This window comes from Octopus sinensis, unplaced genomic scaffold (assembly GCF_006345805.1).
Source record: "Octopus sinensis unplaced genomic scaffold, ASM634580v1 Contig04487, whole genome shotgun sequence".
Classification (NCBI taxonomy): Eukaryota; Metazoa; Mollusca; class Cephalopoda; order Octopoda; family Octopodidae; genus Octopus; species Octopus sinensis.
This window is the reverse complement of record NW_021827496.1, coordinates 3,810-12,500: the sequence shown is the minus strand read 5'-3', so window position 1 is coordinate 12,500 and position 8,691 is coordinate 3,810. Positions and strand designations below refer to the sequence as shown.

General features: G+C 36.7%; 1 non-coding gene across 1 annotated transcript; it reads left to right on the top strand.

The window, feature by feature from the left end:
* Positions 1 to 7,052: 7,052 nt before the first annotated feature.
* On the top strand, positions 7,053 to 7,125 carry Trnaa-agc. Its single transcript has one exon. It is a non-coding gene; the product is annotated as a tRNA-Ala (tRNA).
* The last annotated feature ends 1,566 nt before the right edge of the window (positions 7,126 to 8,691 follow it).

The following is an 8,691-nucleotide window of genomic DNA, read 5'->3' as shown; positions in this document are numbered from 1 at the left end:
GTTAGACCATTGGGAGAATGTGTGTCTGTGTGTGTGTGTGTGCGTGAGTGTGTGTGTGTGTGTCTGTGTGCACGTATTATGGACTCCCTCGTTGTTAGACGATGTACGAGGGTTCGTCAATTTCTTGTCGAACACCTACACAATTGGTTTGTTTAAAGTGGTCAAATGTTTGTGTACATATAGGCACACTCCCTCCATCAAATCAGCATTAGCTGTACAGGTGCAACTCGGTACCACACGTCACATGATGAAATGATCGCAGAGAAACATGAAATGAAGTCCTTTGCTCAAGGACATACAGAACAACGCCCGGGCTGGGGATCGAACTCACGATCACGCAATCGTGTGAGCAACACCTTAAACACTAAGCCAAGCGCTTTCACACATACACATATGTACGTATGTATGTATGTATGTATGTATGTATGTATGTATGTATGTATGTATGTATGTATGTATGTATGTATGTATGTATGTATGTATGTATGTATGTATGTACTTATATGTGTATATGTTATGCATTGTACGCCCAATATGGGATAGTTGGTATGTAGGATTGCTCCTGGAGTAACTTCGGACTGCGATCTTGCCTTGTCTCAAATATAGAGCAGTTCACTTGACGTCATCTATATCGTTGAATGCCACAACATCTCATCTCCGTTATACTAGTATAACTTATATGCTTCATATTTGTGTGCGCGTATAGACGTATGAGTAATCGAATATGCATCTCCACGCACACACTGACGCACAGATATGCACATTTTCATGACAAACAAATGAAAAACCTCTCAATACGTGTTGTCGAATATATTTATTTGGTGTACTCGGCTAATCCTTTTTGCTTTGCTTGTTGCAGTAGACCTCCAGTCCCCTTCACTCGGTCCCTTCTATGAAGAAAAATCATTAAAACAGAAGGTAGCTATACTATACGTTCACTGCGTTGAATAACCTAGGTCGTATAACATACCCTTAATCTGTGTAGTGAATGCCAGATTTGTGTTAACAGGAAATGCCTTTATAATACGATTTATACAACTTACTCATTCGTTCATTTACAGGAGCCAGAATCATTCCATTTGTGTGTAAAGATATAATCACTACCCAAATGCTAGAGGAAAAAGTAATCTTAAAATAAAAGAGAGCATTCAATGTTCGTGTCAGTAACGGCAATTTATGCACAACAGAGATCAAGGTAATAATTGTGCAATTTTTGCGTAATGGGGAATTTCAAATTAATAAATTTGCTTGTCAAGGTCTACAATACGAAACGGGAAACCTTTTCAGCTTGCTTAAAAACAAAAAAGATCTAAACATCAGACTTGTAAATCTATCCCTCTGAGAGTCGTATTCGAATTAAAAATGCCTTCAACGTATAATTTATATTCGAGGCTGGGTTTGCAAAAAGTCGTAACTAAAAACTTTAAACTTGCAGCGGGTGGCATGAAAATGGAGAATTTCAACTAAAGAATGAATCGAATTATTTCTTTCATCAATTAATGAGTTTTTCATTCGTGAATTATCGCCGTTAATCTGTAACTCTCCTAGGTAACTAAACTTGTGATAAACGTGATCTGCTTCTCTTTTTTTCATTATTTTGTTTATCTCTAATGGCAAATTGGATTTTTCATTGTCTTTTATAATTACGATTGTCGAACAAAAACCAATCGCTTGAAGGAAAGACAATTCTGAGAAGCTCCAAACTGCGAGGTAGAAAGCATCATCTTAACACATTTGATAACGAAACGCTTACATAAACGCAATTACTCAATTGTCACATGATCAATAACCACATGTAAACGTCTCAGATATATAACTTTATGTAAATTAGTTATATCCCTTGTAATATAAAGTGTAATCTTTATTTCTCTTTTTAAGACAGTGAGCAGGTATTTCGCCCGCCGCTGCGTTCTGAGTTCAAATTCCACCGAGGTCGACTTTGCCTTTCATCCTTTCGGAGTCAATTAAATAAGTACCAGTTACGCACTGGTGTCGATGTAATCGACTCAATCTCTTTGTCTGTCCTTGTTTGTCCCCTCTATGTTTAGCCCCTTGTGAGCAATAAAGAAATAAGAAACGTTAGCACGCCAGGCTAAGCGCTTAGCGGTATTTCGTCTGCAGCTACGTTCTGAGTTCAAATTCCGCCGAGGTCGACTTTGCCTTTCATCCTTTCGGGGTCGATTAAATAAGTACCAGTTACGCACTGGGGTCGATATAATCGACTTAATCCGTAAGTCTGTCCTTGTTTGTCCTCTCTGTGTTTAGCCCCTTGTGGGTAGTAAAGAAATAGGTATTTCGTCTGCCGTTACGTTCTGAGTTCAAATTCTGCCGATGTCGACTTTGCCTTTCATCCTTTCAGGGTCGATAAATTAACAGCCAGTTACGCACTGGGGTCGATGTAATCCACTTAATCCCTTTGTCTGTCCTTGTTTGATTTCTGTATGTTTAGCCCCTTGTGGGCAATAAAGAAATAAGAACCGTTAGCACGCCGAGCAAACTGCTTCGCTGCATTTCATCCGTCTTTATGTTACAAGTTCAAATTATTCTGCCCTAGTCGACTTTGCCTGTCATACTTTCGGGGTTGATAAAATAAGTACCAGTTAAACAATGGGGTTGTTGTAATCGATTTACCCCTCACCTGAAATTACTGTAAGTACTGAAAAATTACCCTGAAAGTGATCAAGTCAGAACGTGACAGGGGACCTTGATATTCTATGGACAGAGATCCTCGTTGACAAGATGCTTATACGCTTATACTGTTAAATACTTATAGTACGCAAATTAGCCGCCCCAATTTTGTGCAGCTATTGGATTTGTTTTGCACATAAACAGATTGCCTACTTGTTTCTCTGAGATGTTTCAAATGATTTAAACACCTCTGATGAGAATTCAATAAGGTCCGAAAACTCGATAAAGCTTTTCATTATTTATTTTTTATCCGCAGAGAAAATGTTAAATTCGCTATGTATATATTTCTACTACATAGGTTTCTATATATAACAACTAACTCAAATATACGTAAATGTCAATGTATGTAAAACGTTGCAATTTTTCTGAAACAAATACATATATATATATATATATATATACATATACACCCAAATATTTAGAAAGCCACTTTTATGTGGTTGGGGGAAATAGAATATTTATAAGACTACAAACAAGACAACACTTGTACATTAAAAAATATTTAATAACACGACATTTATCAAAGTATTAATGAACGAATGACTAAGCAAATATACTGCAGCAAATAGCTGAATCTCCGTCACACTTGGGAATATATTCCTAGATATGCCAAGCGATATGATAGTTACGGTTACATAGGTTTTGAACATAGGTCACTTGATTAAAGTTTTATTGGGATAAAACAACATGAATAGCAAAAACAAATTGGAATTCTTTACGATATATATATACCATATTTTTTGGGCCGCACTCCGACGGTTATGACGATGAGGGTTCCAGTCGATCCGATCAAAGGAACAGCCAGCTCGTGATATTAACGTGTGGCTGCGTACTCCACACACACGCGTTTCCTTAGATTTAGCGTAAGACAAAATGTGACATGACTGGCCCTTTGAAATACAGGTACAACTCATTTTTACCAGCTGAATAGACTGGACCAACGTGAAATAAAGTGTCTTGCTCAAGGACATAGCGCACTGCCGGGAATCGAACTCATGACCTAGCGGTTGTGAGCCGAATACCCTTAGCAGTAAGCCACGCGCTTTCACACACACACACACACTCACACAACACACACACACACACACACACACACACACACACACACACATATATATATATATATATGAGGTATATATAATGTGTGTGTATATGTATATGCATCCATACATACATACATATAGACAGACAGACAGACAGATAGATAGATAGATAGATAGATAGATAGATAGATAGATAGATAGATAGATAGATAGATAGATAGATAGATAGATAGATAGATAGATAGATAGAGAAAAAATGCACAAATATATATATGTACGACTGCTACTGTTATGTCCAGAGCTCCACGTGGATTATCGTAGTCCACTATACTTCCAGGACAGTTGTTAAGTAAATTCTATAACGAGTAGTATTATTAGATATGAGCTACGGAGCGTAAATGAAAGAGCAATAAGGATAAGCACAAGTTTACGTTCATATTATAGACATTGTTATCTGTTACGTAATGGGTAATAAAGTGTCCCCCGATGATTTGTTGTGATTGAGCATCTGAAAGCACTTGGAACACCAATTGCCCGTCTCCAAGCAGCCATAATTGGGAAACGCGCGTAGGAACTATAATATGAAATTACGCTTGTTCATGTTTCTCAAATATATATATACATGCATACAAAATACATACATACATATATATATATATATATATATATATATATATATATAGATCTATATATTAATATATATATATATAGTCTCTATCCTCTCTCTTAATATATGTACATATATATATAAATTTATATATATATATATATATATATATATATATATATATCATTTTATAATAGATTAGCTCTATACGAGTAGGTATATTTTGTAAAAATGAAGTTCGACGAATGCTGCTATATTATAACATTTTTAATTTTTATATATACATTATAAACATGTTCAGTTCCTGAAATGAGCCTTATCAAAAAAAGTTATATATAAAAAAGAGAGTTCATGCTATCAATATATAGAAATTCATTTATAATACACCATGAGTCAGACATCATACAGTTCATATATAGTTTGAAGTGAGTTCGTTCCATGCTATAGTTTAAAGTGTATGATGCAGGGTTCCGTGTGGTGATATCATAAATAGATCAAAGTGGGCGGAATGCAGTCAATATAAAAAATTGATGTTCCTGAAAGGCGAGGAATTCATTTACCTTGATCAACTGTGATGACTAAGTGGTGGGTGTCCTGGATGTGATTCTGGCGAATCTTGTGAATTGTTCGGGTTTTATAACACCTGTTAATGGTCAGTCCAGCTAGCGTGACGTCATCAACGTTTGACCAATCGTTTCGTTAGGTGCTTATCAAGGTCAGAACGGGACGTCGATCACATTCTGACCAATCGTGACCTTCGCTGTATTAACTGCCTATATATATAATATATATTCGCCCATATTATGTATTATATTCTAATTTTTATTATAATATATATATAATATATTTTTTCTCCTCCCCGAACTATTTTATTTTTTTTATCTAATAAATATTATATATATATATAATATTTATAAATATACATATACTTTTTTTATTATAATATTATATAAATTCATTTTAAGATCATATATATATATTACATAACACCCACACATCATATATATAATTAGGTATAAAGCATTTTAATGATTCATTTATTCATCTACCGGCTTACAGGCTTACAATCTGTGCTAATGGAGTGTAGATGTGGTTTTTAGAGATATTTGACGTCTATTTCTAGCGTGTTGGTGGGATTTTCTTGCACCTTTTAATATAATTATATTATATACTTATATATTAGTATACATAGTGAGAGGGAGAAAGAGAGAGGGGGAGAGAGAGATTCTGAGAAAGACAGTCAGACTGACTGACTGATAGATAGATAGATATAGATAGATAATAGATAGATAGTATATAGATATAGATAGATAGATCAAGAGCGATAGATAGATAGATAGATAGATAGATAGATAGATAGATAGATATATAGATAGATAGATAGATAGATAGATAGATAGATAGATAGATAGAGAGAGATAGAGAGAAAGAGATAGATAGATAAGATGATAGATAGATAGATAGATAGACAGACGGACGGACGGATAGATAGATAGATATTATATATAGATAGATTAGATAGATAGATAGATAGATTGATAGATAGATTGATAGATAGATAGATAGATAATAGATAGATAGATATATAGATAGATAGATTATAGATAGAATAGATAGAGATAGATTAGATAGATAGATAGATAGATAGAGAGAGAGAGAGAGAGAGATAGATAGATCGAATAGATAGATAGATAGATAGATAGATAGACTAGATAGATAGATAGATAAAGGATAGATATATAGATAAATAGATGCTGTAAAATTTGTTTGCATACTGTTGTGTAAGAAGTAATGGTGAATACACACTTCTTGGTAAATGACTCACAAACACGAACCAACAACAGCGATTTACGAGGTACCTCGACCACTTCAAATTAACAACGAAACTGACCTCAAATCATTCACTGATCTGGAGCTAAACGACAGTATACTTCCCGACTTTATCCATTATGAATTACACGAGTTATGCTGATGATGTACAGCTCTGACCACGATGACTGCAACAGACATGTCGAGACTAATCTAAAGGCTCTTTAATAATAGGTTTATATGTACTAAGCATCACTGCTAATTTCCGACAAACCGAGATATCATTTATGATTCATAAACTACTTAACTTGTGTTGCTAAATGCTCTTGACAATACAATAAATTATCACAACTCTCTGTCTACTGTAAAATATCAATATCCTGTGTTTCTTGAACACACATGACAGTGTTTTTGCTTGTCTTTCTCTTTTACAATCAGTTTCATTTACAAGGTCAATCGTTATTCTAATTTATATTTTATTGCCATTTATGATATCTGTGTCTGCGACATACATAAAAATACAGGACGTGTGTGATCTTATTAATTTCACATTTTCTAGGCCAGCAATGATGAGATGTTTATTTGCTTTTATTCTATTCGATCTATTCACTGACCCGGATTCAGGCGTAGCTGTGTGGTAAGAAGAAGTTTGCTTTCCAACCACATGATTCAGAGTTCAACCTTACACCTTGGACAAGTGTTTTCTACAATAGCCTCGGTCCTACCAAACCCTTGGTGACGACGGAAACTGAAAGGCGGCAAGCTGGTAGATACGCTAGAACGCCGGACGAAATGCATAGCGCTATTTCGTCTGAGCTCACGTTCTGAGTTCAAATTCCGCCGAGGTCGACTTTGCCATTACGTGCATAAACTATATTGGTTAGATAAGCGAATATTGCTGTCGTGGGGAATTAGCTCAGATGGTAGAGCGCTCGCTTAGCATGTGAGAGGTACCGGGATCGATGCCCGGATTCTCCAACCTCCCGTTTTCTGTTAGAAGTTTTTTTTTTTTTATATATTTTGTTTCATAACATTTGTTTTTCGATAAATTATGTACTAGTTACACACTGGGTCAATGCAATCGACTTACTGCGTTTGCCTGTCCTTGTTTGTCCCCTCTGTGTTTAGCCCCTTGTGGGCAATAAAGAAATAGGAAACTGAAAGAAGCCTTACATGCATGCACACACACACGTGTGTATATATATGTGTATATATATCTGGCATTCCGTCGGTTACGATGAGTGTTCCAGTTGATCCAACCAACGGAACAGCTTGTTCATGAAATTAACATGTAAGTGGCTGCGTACGCCGCAGACACGCGTATGTTTAACATAGTTCATAAAGACATTCAGGGTGCCAAGACTGGCCCTTTTGAAATGTAGGTACAACTTAGCTTTGGCAGCTAAGTGAACTGCAGCAACATGAGGTTAAGTGCCTTGCTTAAGGACACGACGTGCTCAAGGACAGAAAATTGCGATCGTGAGCCGAATACCCTAATCACCAAGCCACCCGCCTTCACGCAGGAAGGTGCGTGGCACAGCGGTGAGAGCGTCGGGCTCAGAATCGTGAGGTAGTGAGTTCGATTCCCGGACCGAGCTGTGTGTTGTGTTCTTGAGTAAGTCACTTTATTACACGTTGTCTCAGTTCATTCATCTGTAGAAATGAGTTGCGACGTCCTTAGTGCCAAGCTGTATCGATCTTTGCCTTTCGATTGGATAATACCAATGGTGTGGCGAAGGGAGGATAGTATACATGGGCGTCTGTTGGTCTTCCATAAACAACTTTGCCTGGATTTGTGCCTCGGAGAGGCACTTTCTATGCGCAATCCCATGGCCATTCATGACCAGAGGGGAATTTTTATATGCCTAGACTGTGTGTTATTGAGCAAGACATTTTATTTTCGCGTTGCTGCAGTTCATTCACTGGCAAAATGAGTTGCGGAATCACTGGTGCCAAGCTGTATTGACCTTTGCCTTTCCCTTGGATAACATCGGTAGCATGAGAAGAGAAGCAAATATGACTACTTAGATATTTCCTTGTGCTTTCCAGGCTTTGTTGATACGTAGCTTGCAACTATCTCTGAGATACTTGGTTTTGCTGAGCTTCCAGACAATTGAGTGATGGTACACTGCAAGTTTTGTATGACAAATTCCGGTTTCTGGCGGTAGCATGGAGGCCTAATATCTCTCGCCGTATCTTCAAGTCTGTGAATTGGGTTAGTGGTTCCTGCAATGATATCTGACTTTGGGGCTGACATCAGCATAATCTGCATCTGCTACTGTAAACTTTGGGTGCTTAGAACTTCTAGCTTTTTGAGAGCAAATTCAAGACAAAATATGAATAACAAAGGTTCAAGTACGTCTCCTTGTAAGACACCAGCAGTAGCGTCTCAGAATTCTGCAGCCCCGACAAGTGAATACTCTTCAGATCGAATGCTTTTATTGAACATTATTATAATATCTACGATGTCATGCGAGATTTCTTAAACTACTAGAATCGACTGTGTCATAACTATATCAACTTAGAAGAAGTAAGCAGACTGGT